The 17,149-nt window shown below is 36.5% G+C and overlaps 1 protein-coding gene across 6 annotated transcripts in view; it reads right to left on the bottom strand.

Moving 5' to 3' along the window:
• LOC5578840 (voltage-dependent L-type calcium channel subunit beta-1) overlaps positions 1-17,149 on the bottom strand; it is a 483,469-nt gene that overhangs the window by 153,619 nt on the left and 312,701 nt on the right. The window lies entirely within an intron of this gene.

The raw sequence follows: 17,149 nt of genomic DNA, 5'->3' as shown, positions 1-17,149 counted from the left end.
ATTTTTAAAAATAACCTGAGGACTTCCTGAAAGAATTTCTAGAGGATTTTTAGAAGAAATTCAGAATTTTCTGGAAGGATTTTTCAGATTTTCTTTGAGAAAATGTATCTAGATATCTCCTAATAATACTTTGGATGGATTTTTTATAGTTTGCTCAAAAGAATGCTGAAAGGTGCTCCCGCAAAAATAACTGTTAGAGAGTTTCTAGAGAAATCCGCAGAGAAGCTCTTATATGAACCTCTGTAAGAGTTTCAGTGATCCAAGAGTAATTCTTGATTCTTGGAGTATTTGTTGGAAGTAATTCTGAAATAACAGAAATGCCTAAAAGAATTTCTGAAAAAATATTAAAATTATGTTTACAGTTTTTCTTAAAGATCTCGCTGAAAAATTGTGGAGATCTTTTTAGATGTATTTCATGAAATGAGGAATCGACTGTATCGTTTAATAGTGGCTAATAGTATTAATAGTATAAAAAAATAGCTCAAAAGTAGAAAAAATCAAAATTTCATCGATGGAATATTTTAAAACCTTCTGATCATGAAAGTATAACCCTATTACTGTACTCTAGCGAAAAAAAATCCGAAGTACATTCAATTTGCATAATCTGCTGGTTTAGACATAGCGTACTATGCAGTCTTGGAATGATACAAGCGAGTTTTATTTTAACCCAACGTTTCGTCACGGGGATTCTGTCTTCCTCAGGGAAAACGAATTTATCGTTTTTTCTCTAGTTTTTGGTTTTATTTTAACTGTCCTAAGTCTGAAATTCCGTTGGTTCATGACTATTTGGAACCAATTCCACTTAACGTAATGTTGGAATTCCAGAGCACTCCAACGCTACTACCTCCAGTTATGTTCTCATAGAATACTCTGAAAAAAATACTCCAGATGTTTTTCCACTGATTTTTTCGCCGTTTTCTCCAGTTGTTGATAAAGTTTGTTTCAAATTTGGAAGAAAAAAAAAATGTTTCGACATTACAAAAAAAAAAACCTACAATAATTCCTACGTCGATTTTTTCATTTACTCCAGGCGTTTTCATGATGATCTTTTTAGAAATGCGTTCACAATTACTCTCAAAAGTTTGCTCAAAAATTCCTGCTAATTATTCGATGACATCTATTAAATTTTTCTTTTCAAAAATTCCTCGATAAATTCTATCAGGGATCCAATAAGTTTCTCATCTTGGCTTTTGTCCAGCATATCATTAAAATATTATTGCTGCAGTATAAACATTTCTTTTCTGTCCGAATTTTTTCAAGATTTTTTTAAAAAATAAAAATTTGTATGATGTTTTTCAGTAAGGCTGACATAAGCAGTGCTGGCAATGGTAATAGTAGTAGGCTTGAATTTCGTGAAAATCACGTGGCTCTCTAACTACAGTAGTTTAAAATCGTGAATCTCATCAAGTAGCCTATATTGGGTACATGATTTTCTCTAAATCAGTAGTGTCATTGAAGGCTCTAAATGCGGGAAATGCAGCGGGAAATAGAACATTTTTGTACAGTTATTTTGGGTTGCCCTTAGCAACGGGTGTTTTGCAATTTTCAAGGCTTTTGCCTACAGCAGCGATGGACGTGAGTTTCACTGGCTTCGCTGACTGTGATTGTTTTGTTTGACTACTGTGGAGTGAATTTCAGATTTTTTCCCAACCCTGGACACAAGTATTTTATTGACTTTTTGAGGCATCGACAGTAGGACGGTTGAGAGGAAGGATAATAAAAATATAAGCAACAAAGTTGAAAAAAACATCAAAACTCTTCGATATTTTGTAGAAACCATCAGATTTTGAAAAATATGTTTCCACCTGCCCCATCAAAATACCAAATTGGGCCCGAAACTTTAAGGCGAAGTAGGCCGTCATTGAGCTTTGTACTGGGCATCGATGATTGTGGCTGATTCGTCTCACGATTGTGAATTAAAGAAAATCACTCGGTTTTGCACTGACATTGCTGAAAAAGTATCAGCATACTTTCTGCGTATAAGCGCAAAGAGTGATATTTTTCTGAATCAATATTACTTAAGATGACTGAGTTTTATCACTTTGAAGTTGCAAGCTGCAAAATTAACATGACTTCTAAAACGAATGACGGGCTACTTAGCCTTAAAAGAGCAGAGACAAAAAATTAAAGTCAAAGTCAAATTTGTTTCGGCCTAATCTTAGCAATTTATTGAGAAAATCCTAGGAAGAATTCTCAGGATTCTCATTTCAAATTCCAGTTTTTTCGAAAATTTCCTTGATGCTTCCATTGAGACATCCCTGGATGAATAACTGTAACAATTTGTCGAAGACACCCTTTTTCAAACAAATTCAGAAGTATTATTGAAGGAAATTTCAATTCTTGAAGAACGGGAATATTTGAAAACCTAAGAAAGTCAATGAACAAATTTCTGGAGAACTTGGGACTTCCTTGAAAAATGTATGAAACGATCTTTGGATGGATTCCTGATGAAATCTCCGTAGTAATTTCTGCGACTACCAATGGAAAAATTTGAAGTTGAATTCATAAATTTATCTAAAACGAAATTCAAAGAAAAATTACTTAGGAAAGTCGGGAAAAATCACTAATAAAACCCTCAAGAGATCTTTGGAGTAATATATGAAAGAAAATTATAGTAAATCGATGAGTAATGCTTATCATGCTTGTCGAGGAATTCCAAAAATAAAAGTCTTGGAAATATATAAAAAGAAATGTCTGTTCAAATGAGAAATCAAGCACTTCGTTGTGGTTTCTGTTAGGTTTATATTTGTATTCAACCTGGATAAACCAGGTCATGTCATGGAATTTAAATTTTGTGAATGAGTACTCACCCTGAAAAAGCTTTCTTAGTCTTGTAGTAGTGACTGGCATGAAAATGAGGGGCTTACAAGCAAAGGGACAAAAACCTAATTTTGAGAAAATCTGCTTTAAGTTTTTTAGCATATTTTATTCCAAGAATTATGTTTTTTTCTGTTGCTCGTAAAAATCACCTTAAAATATTGTTAAAAAGCTTGGAAACAGTAGATTTTTATAATTCTCTTTACTCGTGGTTTTCGGCAACATTCTTCATCGTAAAAATACCTATCGAGGTCTGTGTTCAGATTTTTTATATAGGTCAATGGGCGACCTCTGGCGATTTTTCTTTGCAAAAGTAAGTTTTCCCATAGTAAATCTCATACAAACTTTGAACGGCTGGCGCTTAAATATAGTTTCACCGATCGAGCTGAAATTTTGCACAGTTGTTATGGGACCTAAATGCAATGCAAAATATGGACTGGATCAAGAATCTATAAATTTTGTCCAACACTAATGTACAGGTACAACAGCATTGGGACGATTCAAATATGACGTCCATCGTTTTTTGGGATTTAAACCCCCTCCCCCCTCTGTCACGCTTTTTTCAATACCTTATACACGTACTGTCACACTTTCGTAGAAAATCCAAATGATGAACGTCGTATTTGAATGATCCCATTATAAAACATAGAAAGAATATCGAAATATTCACCATGCTTACTCAGAACAAAATTTGTTAACAATCAATGCACGTCTTTCACACGCTTATAAAATACTACTTGACGTCTCAGACGACTTCCATTAACTTTCGTACTCATGTAGGTACACTTCGACCAGGAAAGACCACATCGACAGAAATCATACTGTTTGTCTCTAATCTAGCCAGCCGTTTTTGATGATGATCTTTATTTTATGAACATTTTCCAAAATTAAATCTAATTTTATCTGAATCGATTGGCGGTAGCTAAACTGTAGGAGGATAACTAACTTGACTCAATAATATGCCAAAATAGCTATTGATTGAAAATTATAATATTCGTTTGGAAAATTTGCTGAAAAAAAATGAGCGCTAGCTATTTAACGAAAATATCCGAAAGATTTTTTTGTGATCTACAAAAAGGAAAAGAAGCTATGAGGAGAAATTGTTTAAAGTGTGCGCCGCACACTTTCATCGATAATCCTAAAGAGAGCACTACGGCACCATTCACCTCACACGAGGGTGCTTGTCTTGATTAAACTCACCACACTACTATAGGGTGCGGCATATTTTGTTGTTTCATTTCGACTCTCGAATCTAGTTCCACTAGGTATCTATTCTAATGGGTATTCCGAATAACACATTAAATTCAAAAAAAACCAGAAGTAAAACGTAAATGTTTAATTTGTAAAATATCTCTTCTCCTTTTAATAAATCATGGGAAGAGTAGCTAAACTAGTTATTGCTGAAAAATCAACATGAACTCACTAGGAAAAAAAGGAACGAAACTATTGAAGAAACATTTAAACCTTACATGAATTTTGATCTTTTTTTTCGATTACCTTCCTGCCGTCTAGCCGGCTATAGATAAACAACTTATCGTGTTTGTCCAGACCGGACGAAGGAATACTGACGTCAACTCACGGGGAGGACGGTTCAAACGTTGTCCCAGAGTGTTGTTGATGAGGGGGAGAAGATTGCCGTTTGCTAGTCAGAGAGAACAGTGCGTTTCGTTGGTAGGTTGTTGTCAGTTCAAAACCTCGCGCAAAATCAGGAGTGCGGAAGTGTACAATTGGCGGTTAATTGATGCTGCTGGATCGATCGATCGAAAGGGATACACACCGGTTGCAATCTACACACTTACCTGAAAAGGGAAAGAGAGAGAGAGAGAGGGAATAATTGAATTTAGTTGGTGTGGAATAGTTTTTTCGTGAATGTAATACATTTTGGTCTTATATGTATAGCTATACTCTTCCTCAAACTACTTGGCTTACTTTATGTGCAGATTTGAAGATTTGCGAAATTTTCATGCGGTGCTAGTTTTATATCTCTATATAGCAAAGGCTTAACCAGATCTTCTAGGTAAGCTGAACGATCTTAAAAGATTTTTCGTAAATTGCTCCCTTTGGGAACGCTATGGATTTCGTATAGAACGAAACACTAGAAATTCTGCAATCATTTTATACATTTGGATACATTTTGACGAATATGCATTGTTCATAAAGAGAAAAATCAGGTTTTGACGACACATGTACAGAACTTATTTGGTTAAAGATCCTATTGATCGTAGAAATTATGATTGAAAGGACTATTTTTCTTTCTCAGAATAAGCGAACTTTCAGGGATGTCTATTTTTGAAATAATCTCTGAAATAATCAAGGAAAGAGTCACTAGACGATTAATTCAAGTGTTCATGTTAATATGTTATAACTACTTCTACTACAACTACTGTTGGAATCTTGAAATAAATTCGAAGAATTTTCAGAGGAACATTTCGGAAGAATTGATGGATGAGAATCTTGAGAAAATCTTGGTACAAATAATAAAAAAATGGAATTATTGAGTCAATTTCAGAAGGAGCTCCCATAGATGTTCTAAAGACACCTTCTTTAAAGTTTTGTTTCTCGCCGAAGATTATTTTCTAAAACAATCATTGCAATCGAAAACCCGGAATAAGTTAATACAAGAGGTAACTTTTATTGGAATGACTCTCCTCGTCAAAAGTTCGTATCAAAATATTTGATGCAACATTTCGGATGCATGATTGATGATTCTTTTTCTTATATTCATGAGCTTATGAACATTAATGTTTTTACGAAAAAGTTGTTCTGCAAATGATTTATGCACGGAAAAGTAGTTTTATTATAAATGGCATTGCCGAAAAAAAAAACAGCTGCCAAAATTTTTTCGAGTGCGATGAATTGAGCGAAATTAGCGAATTATTATAAACAATGCTGGATTTCCATAGGGTTTAAAAAAACCTCAAAGAGTAAATGACATAATAATGTTTTAGCTTTCCTCTTTGGTTCCAGGAGCTATGGTTTTACTAAGTAACCACAATTGCAATGTTACATGGGTGATCAATGTTACCCCATATCAGCCAAACTAAAAAAAAAACGCTTAAAGGTGAAGATGCATTGAAGCCAAACCTCGAATTTTCGAGAGCTCAGATCTAGAGAACCTGACAATCATTCGGCGAGTGACCACTGGGACCAGTTCTCTAGGTTTGTGCTCTTGAAAATTCGAGGTTTGGCCTCGATGCAGCTGCACCTTAAACGTTTTTTTTAAACATGCCATAAATTTCCACTAAATAAAATTCAGTGTACATGTACGAACGATGAGTGCTAGTAGGGTGCCGGTGCCATTAGTGGACTACCTAAGCTATAAAAAATCATAACAAAATAACGAAAAGCCTTAACAGAGATATTTTGGTGTCAACAGAAAGATTTCAACTTCTACTATATGGGAAAAATATAAAAAGAGTGATAAAACTATATTTTTAACATAAAATCGCTTGAGCCACTATTGGTACACGTGTTCCAGTAGTTGCGCTAGTGCTCCAGTAGTAGACGTTCGGGAATGATATAAGGAATTTTAAACAAAATGGTAAATTTTTACAAAGGATTAACATTTTTCCCTCGGAACAGCAATTAATATCTTTCGAATAAAGCATAAAGATCATCTCTAGGGCTTTTCCTCATTTTTATACATCCATTTTAAGAACTGCTTCCATCCGTTGATCCACTACTGGAACACGACGGCTACTACTGGTGCAAGGGAGCATTTTTTTTGCATAAACTTAATTATTTATATGACTTTTTGATAAAATAAAAAGCTGAAATTTGGCAAATCGACTAAACTAGAGACGATTTATCCACCAAAAATAGCACATGTCGTTTTTATCGAAAAATATTCGTTTTATTCCATAGTCCAATCTACTGGTACATTACAACCATTGGTACCGGCACCCTACTTGTTTTAAAAATATAAAACTTGAAATATTTGCATTTTCAAACTAAATTTTTAACAAACATCCAAAAACCCGGTCAATGTTACTCAGGATCTATCTGAACTCTTAGAAATAAATTCTGGATGAATCATTCAAAAAAAAAAAAAAAAAAAATATCTAAGATATTCGGATAACTTTTTGGAGACAATCTAGAAATGAAATCGCATTTGTTTTAATAATACCTACAAGATAATATGTGCACGGCAAATTCTAGAAGGTATGCCATGAAGTTATTCTAGTTATGCTAGGAAGGATTTAAGTAAGATTTATTGGTAAGTCGGCGATACAATTTGTTGCCCACAATGCTCGAAAGTGGAGAATGAAATCCCTGGTCGATTCGTTGAAAGAATGCTGCGATTGTTCGTTGTAGAAATTTATGAAAATTTCTGGTTATTTCAAAAAATATTTTCGGAATTTTGACAGAACTTTCTTGCAATGTGCTTTGTAAAATTCAAGAGCTGTATTGAGTTGAGTGAAACAACTAGAAGATCATATTTAGCTCTCTATTATACGTCGTTTAATGTGTTTTCCTGTGGCGAGTTTCAGACTAAACACATTTGGAGTTTGTCTTTCAAGAATTCTTCTCCCTCAAAAAAAAAAAAAAAACGGTAGAACCCTTAAGGAAAATCTGGAAGAAATAGAGCTAGAAATCTTTAACAGAAATTGCTAAAAATGTATCGCATGCTCGATGAATTTTCGAAATAATTCAAGAAACAATCCAAAGACGGATTCAAAGAATGATTAATGGTCGAGCTCGAAAAAGATTGCTACAGAAATATGTTCAGGAATTTCTCGAATCTATGACATTATGCCGAATGACATTTTCTCGAATGAAGTTTGATCGAATGACGTTTAGTAGAAAATTCGAACCGGCATTTCATCGAAAAGTATTTAGTCGCAATAGAAAGCATACGATATTTATTCCGAAACATTTAGTCGAACGGACATTTGATCGAAAAAGTAAGGTCGGTTAACATAGACTTGAAAACTGAATATTCAACGATAAATAACGTGAACTGCCTCATCGCATTCAGAAATGCTTGCAATCCTGAGCGAAACTGAAACATTTAAGGATCTCTGCACCCGAAATTTGCTAAAATTGCAGGGTTTGCAAATAATAATGCTCTGTTATCACGATTATACGTTGAAAATTCTGTCAAAATTGATGCATATAAACGGAACGGCAGCTTGGGCAATTTTTTTGTAACATTTGTGACAGAGTTCTCAGTGTAAAATCATGTGAATGCTGTCGTTTTGCTTACAACATTATATCAAAGAAGAAATGTTACGTTCAATATTTAAGATTTTGTTTGCAAGTTTTAATATAATAAACATATTCGCAGTATTCAGAAATGGCTTTACATGATTGACGCTAATATTACGTGATATGGAATTTAAGATTTTTTTGTGTGATAATAAATCTTCGAGCTGTTTAGTAGAATACCTATAAGTAGATGAAAAAACCGAATTTAGTACTATACCATTTAATTCCACTAGAGTTTGTATGTTTTGACAGATACGCGTATATCGACCTCAACTGTAAGACCGTCTTCAGTGTCGTGTACTAGATTCGACTTGGATGAATTAGTGCTTAGGTACCACTTGATGGGGATGATACCAGTGAAATCGTCCCTTAGTGATAGACATCTTAGGTAAATTTGCCTAAAAACTTGCTAGGCTTCTTTCTAAAAGAAGACATTAACACATTTGAATATTCAGTCAACTCTGCTTTACTCGATATTATGTAACATGATCCCTTCAATTTAGTAGACTTAAATAAGTTTTTGCAATTTCTCATCGTAATAGGCTGTTTTCCATCACGCCAATCTGTCATGAAACGGCCTACTTTCCTGCACTGAAGTATGCAGTGCGGGAATAGTCATTACGCAACTGAAATCAGTGCTTTAATGATTCATTACGCAACGCTTAATGTATCGAATGTATCGATTTTATTGCGAACTAATCTGTACTCTTATGTGAATTAATTTATGATAACAAAGTTAATTTGACAGCTGCTACGAATTGATACTTTGTACGAGTATACGGGACGAAACAAAATGTACATATGAATTCATAAAATAACGTTTTATGCGAGGAAACCCGTCAATCAAACGATTTTATCCACCATGTAGTGCGGTTGTGATGCAATTTATATAAATAAACGACTTTGTTCGTAAACTGTTATGCGACTTCTGGTTGTCTGGGAACGTTTTATGTCCCTTTCATCCATGTTTTCTTCAATTTCAGATCTCTTTTAAAAAACCTTGAATGATTTTCGAACTTTGGCTTTCATTATAGCCCAAAATCTTTCCACCATTTCTGGTGAATTTGGGGGGTTGGTGGTTTTTGGTACAAAAACAACGTTATTGTCTCTGAATCAATCCAACGTCGATAGTGCGTAATGGCATGATGTCAGATCCGGCCAAAATAATGTCTCACCTCCGTGAGACCACAGAATGGACAACAGACACTTTTGGAGGCACGCGGTGCGGAAAATATCGCTGGTACTTTTTTAATGTACGCTTTACTCAGTTTACCGCATTGGCATACGACCTGCTAGAGCAAGTTTTTTTTTAGTGAATTTGTCCATTTTTTCTTCCTTATTTCTTCCGGAACATCAAACCGTGATTTGGCAACGTAGAACTCCAGCCCCGGTATCTACTTTGCGTCTACCTTGATGTTCCGTCATACATTACCATACATTTCGGTTTCGTTAACCAATCTCGATACAGCTTCCTTGCGCTGGATTTGGCCGCCGTGTTTTGTTGATCACGCCAGTTCGGTGCCTTCCGGACCTTGAATACACGAAACCCAGATCGTTTCATGGTTTGCTGCACGAGCCAGGCGGAACACTTGGCCTTCAGAGCCGTGTCGCGAATCGAAAGGTTAGGATTACGCTTGAAATAATCCAACACCTTCCGGGCCTTCACAGAGTCGGCTGTCTTCGATTCTCTTCCACTTCCAGCCCGCCGCTCGGTCGTCTGGGACTCATTAAAACATTTTACCACCCGCAGTCAGATTTTCCATGACGACGCGCAAAATTCTCCGGCAATTTTCTTTTTGTTTCGATGCCATCTCAATAATCACTGAACCGATTGTTTTGCACATGTAAACAATACACTCCAATATAGTTATACTCAGATTTATAACAATTTTTACCCAAGGATAAAAAAGATACACACGGATAAAAATGGTGTATTTATTTGAGTACAGGCCTTACATAAGTTTTTGTGGAGTTCTTTCTATAACAAATCTCTCTAAGAATTTTTGTATGGATTTAATTTAATTGATAATTGATAGTCCTTCTGGAAAGAAACTCTCCAGAAACCTGCAACGTTTCATAACAGATTTTTGGCAGATGATTTTTCAAAATCCGTTGCTCTTGTTGCTTTTTGTTATTCCCCTTTAAGTGCATTCTCGATGTCATAATAATGAAAAGAAAAACAAACGTACATGAAATGGGTTGTGTGAGCCAAGACAGTTTCAATGATTTCGGTCAGGTGTAGATGGTATCATGTTACAGACTATCTAGGCTTCCCAAAAATTCTCCAAAAAGCACTGCAAATGCATTCTTTATCAGCCTCCGAGTCAGCAACGGTTTCGCATTCTCCGGTATCGTATTTCACCGCCGTATTTGAACCGGAAAATTTCCCCCTTTCACCTCGTCAGGCCCATTTTTGGTCATGTCACCCACCCGAAAAACGACGGACGCCGGCTGGCCAAAAATAGCGCATCATTCCGGGACAGAATGCAGCAGTTCAACGCTTTTTTTTCTGTTTCGGGGGGAAACTGATCCCAATCCCACATGACACGGGACGCGATGCTTAACGTTAAGAGCAAAACAAGCAACGGACGAAAAACAACACCCAGAGTAGAATAAATACAACGGAAGATAATGCATCTCCCAATTTGAAATGCATGCACTCACACACAGTCAGTGGAAGAGCGAAGGCACGGTGCTCCTCAGACCGTTACGTAATAAATGGATGCTGCCTTTGCCGTTTTAATTGGTCTTTGGTTTAACCAAGATACATTAAAGACCTCCATGTCCCTTGAAGTTGCCCAAAATTTTATGGCTCATAAGGTAATCTAGAATGCCGTGAAAAGTGTACTGCGATCTGTCAAACTTGGGTACCTTTTGCACTACCGAGGGACCAAATGCAGTACTAGAAGTGATATCCAATCTGAGTGGGACGGACCTGGTTTAACACCGAATATCTCACGCAAAACATACACGTCAAGATCACGGGGCCCAGATAGTCGTAGCGGTAAACGCGCAGCTATTCAGCAAGACCAAGCTGAGGGTCGTGGGTTCAAATCCCACCGATCGAGGATCTTTTCGGGTTGGAAATTTTCTCGACTTCCCAGGGCATAGAGTATCTTCGTACCTGCCATACGATATACGCATGCAAAAATGGTCATTGGCAAAGTAAGCTCTCAGTTAATAACTGTGGATGTGCTCATAAGAACACTAATCTGAGAAGCAGGCTCTGTCCCAGTGGGGACATAATGCCAGAAAGAAGAAGAAGAAGAATACACTTTAAGGTAAATACATGTTTTGTTCATTTCTTACGTTGAAAACAGCTAACTTCTTTCATTTTAAATTGACGTTTTGACAGTTGCGCCTTAAAAACGGCGTAACTCATATTATTACGATAGTTTTTTATGCAACAAGTTGCAACATTATGATTTTTCAAGAATCAGTTGTACATTTACTCATCAAGTCTTGCCGAGTTGGATAAATATGAAGATGCTGAAAAAACAAGCTCTGCAACGAGTTGCGTACAACCAGGTGCGTCCCACTCGAACTCATATTGGGTACCACTTCTAGTACTGCATTTAGTCCCTTGCTACCAGTGTTGCCACATTTTTTCCGAATCTCATCTGTGATTTCGACTGAAAAAATTTTTTTTATCTTAGGTCAACCTCCAAAAATCTTGGTAAAGATCTGTGTTGTGCAAAAATCCAAAATTACCGTATTATTAGTAATTTTAAGATGCATAATTGCTTCTAAAAGTTCAAATTCTTAAGTTATTGAGAAAAAATAAACAGAATAATGGCATTTCTGCTTTATATCTTCCGAAACTGGGTGCTTAAAGTGAAGATGAATCGAAGTCAAACTTAAAATTTTCAAGAGCACAAATCTGGAGAACCGAAAACACGTTTGAGCTGAAAACCTTATCGATTGGTCACCATCAGCTAGTGACCAATCGATTGAGTTTTCACCTCAAACGGGTGTTCGGTTCTCCAGATTTGTGCTTTTGTAAATTTGAAATTTGGCTTCGATTCATCTTCACCTAAACTCGTGAAATATCCTAAAATCTTAAAAAAATCTTTTTAATCTCAAAAATCTGTGATCTGTGGTCACAGATATCTGTAGGCAAAAACAGAAAAAAATCTGTGTAATTACAGATAAATCTGTGTATGTGGCATCACTGCTTGCTACTGCAAAAGATACCCAAGTTTGACAGATCACAGTACACTTTTCACGGCATTCTAGATTGTGCTGTATAATCTTATGTGCTATAAAAATTTGGGCGACTGCAAGGAACATGGAGGTCTTTACTTTGTCTTTGGTACAACATTTTTTGCAATTTCGTTAAAGGTCTCATGAGGGTATCGTGATGCGTTCGCCATTATTTTGCAATTTCGAAAAAGTGCTGCGACTCATTACGCAGCTCAAATGAGTTGCGTAATGAACATGTGTTGCGATATCAGTTGAAATCAGTTGCGTAATGAGTCTTACGACTGTGCATAGGTGAAGTGGTTCATGACAGATTGCCGTTATGAAAAACGGTCTACTACGATGAGAAATTGCGAAAACATAAAATTATTACAAAATTGTCCCAGATGTAAAGTATTCGCTTCGAAACGAATTTCGATGATATTTTTTTTCCTGATTATTACGATCTGGAGAGCACCGTTCGGAGAACGACTGCAACGTGGAAAATCGCTTGGCGCGTGCGGATCGGATGTTGGTGCAGGGAAAATTCCGTTGCGTAATATGGTTTATGTGCTTTTTGGGTTTGGTTCTAAGTCGTCTCGCAGTGTCGCACGGGATATGTGTGTACTTAATTAAAAAGTGTGGCCCCTCTGAGTAGGTGTCCCCTTCGTTCCCCTCTCTTTCTCTCAGGTGGGGGGAAAGCACGTGCGGGTCGTTATTTTTGGAGAGTACCGCAAGAGCCCCAGCATCACAAGAAGCACGTGCTGTCATCGATCATAAATATGTGCGTGTTCGTTTGCTTCCTTGTACAATTATTCCGATGACTGATTCCGGATTGCACCTCCGCGTTTGGCGGGAATGGTTTCATGGTGGTATGAGTGGGCCATAAATGCAAGCGGGAATGCATTTTCTGCGGCTGCAGAGGAGTATCCGAGTGTGCGAGAATGCAATCAATCATGCGGCGTTAGAAAGACGTTAAATCTGTCAGAGAATAAACCCTTGCATTTGCGCTTTACGTTTGGCTGTTGATTACTATACAGGAAGACAATCAGGAGGTAATTGGGATGTACGGACGAGATTTGATCGAAATTTGAAGGCTCAGCTCATTAGATGCAGACTGGTTAATGATTGCGGTGGTTGAATTTGCTATGTTGCTTAACTCTTCTAAAAATACTTTTCTGCAGCAGAGAGACAAACAAATTTGAGTATTTTTAGCCTGCGTATAAAAACTTCGATTTTTTTTAAATAATGTTCCAAATGGGACAAATTAGGCGTCTCAACTGAGGGTTCTCTGAGCACCTTCACCTTCACAATTGGTCGGCGTTAAGTCAGAGTGGACCAAGTGACATTTTTCATATTTTGAGAAAAATGGGTTTAAAGTTTAACGCTCTGTAATTTTTGAACTCTTTTAAATTTTGGTTCAATATTTGTTCACATCTTTGTGTTACTTCCAAACCATATAATGTGAAGTGGTAATCATGAAAAATCATAATCCAAACGTCTGATAGAACGATTTTTTGATGGACTATGTATACTTGGTCCACTCTGATTGCACCAAAGGTCACCGTTCAGTGAGTTGGTTCACTCTGACTGAACAATTTCTAAGAAAATAACAATCATTTAATGCTTGTATGGTCAAACTGGGTGCATATCTCTAAGGTAAAGACCCTTCGACACCACTAACGTAATATCTTTAATAATCCATTCGTCAATATCGAAATCAGTGGCATTACGATAGCTTGAAAACTAAGGTTTTGCAGGATCAGGGCATTGAAGACTAGAGTTATTCAAATATGTGTTCAGTCAGAGCGGACCAAGTGAAAATCTTGCGTACCGACCAAAATATACTGGTCCAATGAGCGGGTTCTAGCACATTCCATACGTATACCATAGAACTACTATAAACTTCTATCGGACTCTGAAATTGACTCAAAAAATGCAATAATCAATCAGTTTATTGCTTTTCAACACTTGGTCCGCTCTGTCTGCACAGAAATTGTTGCAATTTCTGACCACCCATCCAAGTACGGTAAATGGTCAAAAATCAAAATCAAATGCATCGAATTAAGTAATATTTATAAATTTCTATTGATGCATATGTAGGAGAATCATTCGATGTCGAAAAATCTGACAAATCTCTTGAAATGTTTTTCATTTCCTCGCATTCCTCAGCGCGTTCATCATTTTCGCTATCATGGTAATAAGGACTTGGTCCACTCTGACTGCACACTTTTATCTATTTTTATTGATTATCCAAATTAAATTTGTTACATATCTCTCGCAGTTTACAACATTCATCAAATCTGGTCAAAATGAAACGGCGTTTAGGTAATTGCGCATCCAATGAGAGAATAATCCAATTTTCCCAAGTTTTGTACTTGGTCCCCTCTGACTTAACGCCGACCAATTCACTGTATACTAAGTTTAAGAAGATTCTTTCCCATTACCCCGAATGCCATTTTCTCGAATGCCATCACCCCGAATTCCATTACCCCGAAAGTACCATCACCCCGAATTCCATCAAACCGAATGCTATTTCCCCGAATTTACAATTATCTTGACATGATGTTATTGATGACATTATCCTATAATATTTAAATTCGGGGTAATGCCATTCGGGGTGATGGGTCGTTCGGGGATTTGGAATTCGGGATAATGGCGTTCGGGTTAATAGGATTCAGGGTAATGGGGTAGAATCGACGGCATGATAGTGAGCAAGATCTTACGTCAATATTCAATGCGTGAGTTTTGCGAAACAAATTTCAAATGAGTTTGCTCTCGCGGCATAACTCAATAATTGAGATTTGAGTTTGAATCTATCAACACTGGTTACCAGAAAAACAAATGATGCTTTCTTTATTTCATTCATTTTAGCACAAATTTCAGGAACAATTAGTGGAATTCCGAAAAATTTGAAAATGCAGTAATGTATTTCTGGTACCTAACCATTGGGAAAAATATGGCTAAAATTATAAAAAAATGCTATTCAATTTTTAAGAAACCATTTTCCCAGAGTTATCCATACATTAATAATTCATAAAAAATACTAATGGAACTCCTACGGTTTTAAATATGAAATTCAGAAGTTTATTTTGATTGAAATATGAAATATTTTATTGTGATTGAAGACAAGAGTTCCAAAAAAATAATCGATGGTATTCTGGTCTTTTGATTCACATATTTGGCAAGATAGATGATGTAGATTTTTTGACGAAGTGTATTGGGAACTATACAATAGAACTCTTAGAGTTACACCGTGTCCAGAATATTTTCATACAAATTCGAGGTAACATTATTTCGTACTAGTCCGAAATAACGGGGCAATGTCATTCAAGGTAATTGTACATTCGGGGTGATGGATTTCGGGGTATTGGTACATTTGGGGTAGTGGGGCAACCAGCCTAGCTACTCTAGGGACGGATCCGAAGCCCGGCGGCTTGTAGGCTCGTCCTCGTCGTCGAGCCAGCATCCGACCCTCGCGTACTCTAGGGCCAGCACGGAGGTCTTCCACTCCTATCAAACCTTATCAAACCTCGTACAAGGAGTGCTCACCAGTACCGACGGCACTGCAATCAGCATCGTGCGCAGGACCTTCGTCGGCTAAGACGTTTCGTTACTACTCAAAACAGCATAATCCGGTATGAGTACCATTTACACCACGGTAAGGCCTTCAACCGAATATTACCAGTGGCCTCAGTCGTCCGAGTGGCCAGTGCAGGTCAGAACATTAGGTGGTAGGTCATTTGACATAAAGTCGTTTGGCATTAAGCCGTTTGGCATAAAGACGTTTGATATAAGGGTCATTTGGCATGAAGTCGTTTGGCATAATATTCGTTGGGCATAATGAGTCTGAAACCAAGAATTTCTTAAGTTGACATTCGTTTTTACGTTTCTATTGAATCTTTCTGGTGACATCAGGCTTGATGTAGAGTCAATTGATACAAAATGTCACTTTATTCAACAATCATTTGTTCTTGAATAAACTAAAGCATATTAGGAAAGTTATTGCAAGTAGTATTTTATTAATTCTTCTTTTGAGTTCCGCGAGTTTTGAGTTGATATAATTAGCAGAAATTTACCCTTCATTCAAACATTCTATATTTTTCTTCTAAATGAAATGTAACCATAATAATAGGTATAAATTTTAAATAAATTTCACCTTATTTCATGCACAGGCTGTTCTTTGGAGTTACAGTCTACTCTTCCTTACTCGATATTGAAGGGATCATCGAGTTTGAGAGGTATCGAGATACAGAACACATATTTTTCAAATTTTAAACTTTTCGTTGTTTCGACAAAACATATTCAAAATAATAATTTTAACGTAAACAATAATAATATTTTACTAATTTTACCCTGGGAGGGAGGCACTGATACTACACAAGAAATATAGAACAATGTTTGTTTGAACTGCAAGATAACTCCAGCTTGCCAACAACAATCAAGGCAGGCTTGGGGAAAATCGCTAGTTTTCTTTTGTTGTGCACTTTCGATTTTTCCTGACAAACATGGAAAAAGGGCCACCATTTTCTATGCACTAAATATTCATTTTTATTGGAAAAAGTAAAACGATGCGTTTTTCAATGCTTTATATTCAATCCATTTGAAAGTTGCTCACGTGACATTACTTGCATTGTGTGCATGAATTGATTTTCATTCGATTTTTGTCACTTTTGATGAAATGCGAAAATGTGTTTTAATCAGTTACGCGCTTTCTCCATGTTAGTCCATTGTTTGAGATCTGGGCTCACAGTGACAGTACGTGACAGCGGAATCCCGGCTCACTATGACGTACAGAAATTTTGTATTGGTTTCTCCCTCCCAGATTTTACCTATGTGACACTTTTTGGACAGTTAGATAAAATTGGAAATTTCAACACCCAGAAATGGGCAGTAAACATTAATTTTACAATCAATTCAATCCTAATATTCAATTTCATGTAAT

This window comes from Aedes aegypti, chromosome 2 (assembly GCF_002204515.2).
Source record: "Aedes aegypti strain LVP_AGWG chromosome 2, AaegL5.0 Primary Assembly, whole genome shotgun sequence".
Lineage (NCBI taxonomy): Eukaryota > Metazoa > Arthropoda > Insecta > Diptera > Culicidae > Aedes > Aedes aegypti.
The sequence above is the reverse complement of the archived record's forward strand: the minus strand, read 5'-3'. Positions and strand labels throughout refer to the sequence as shown.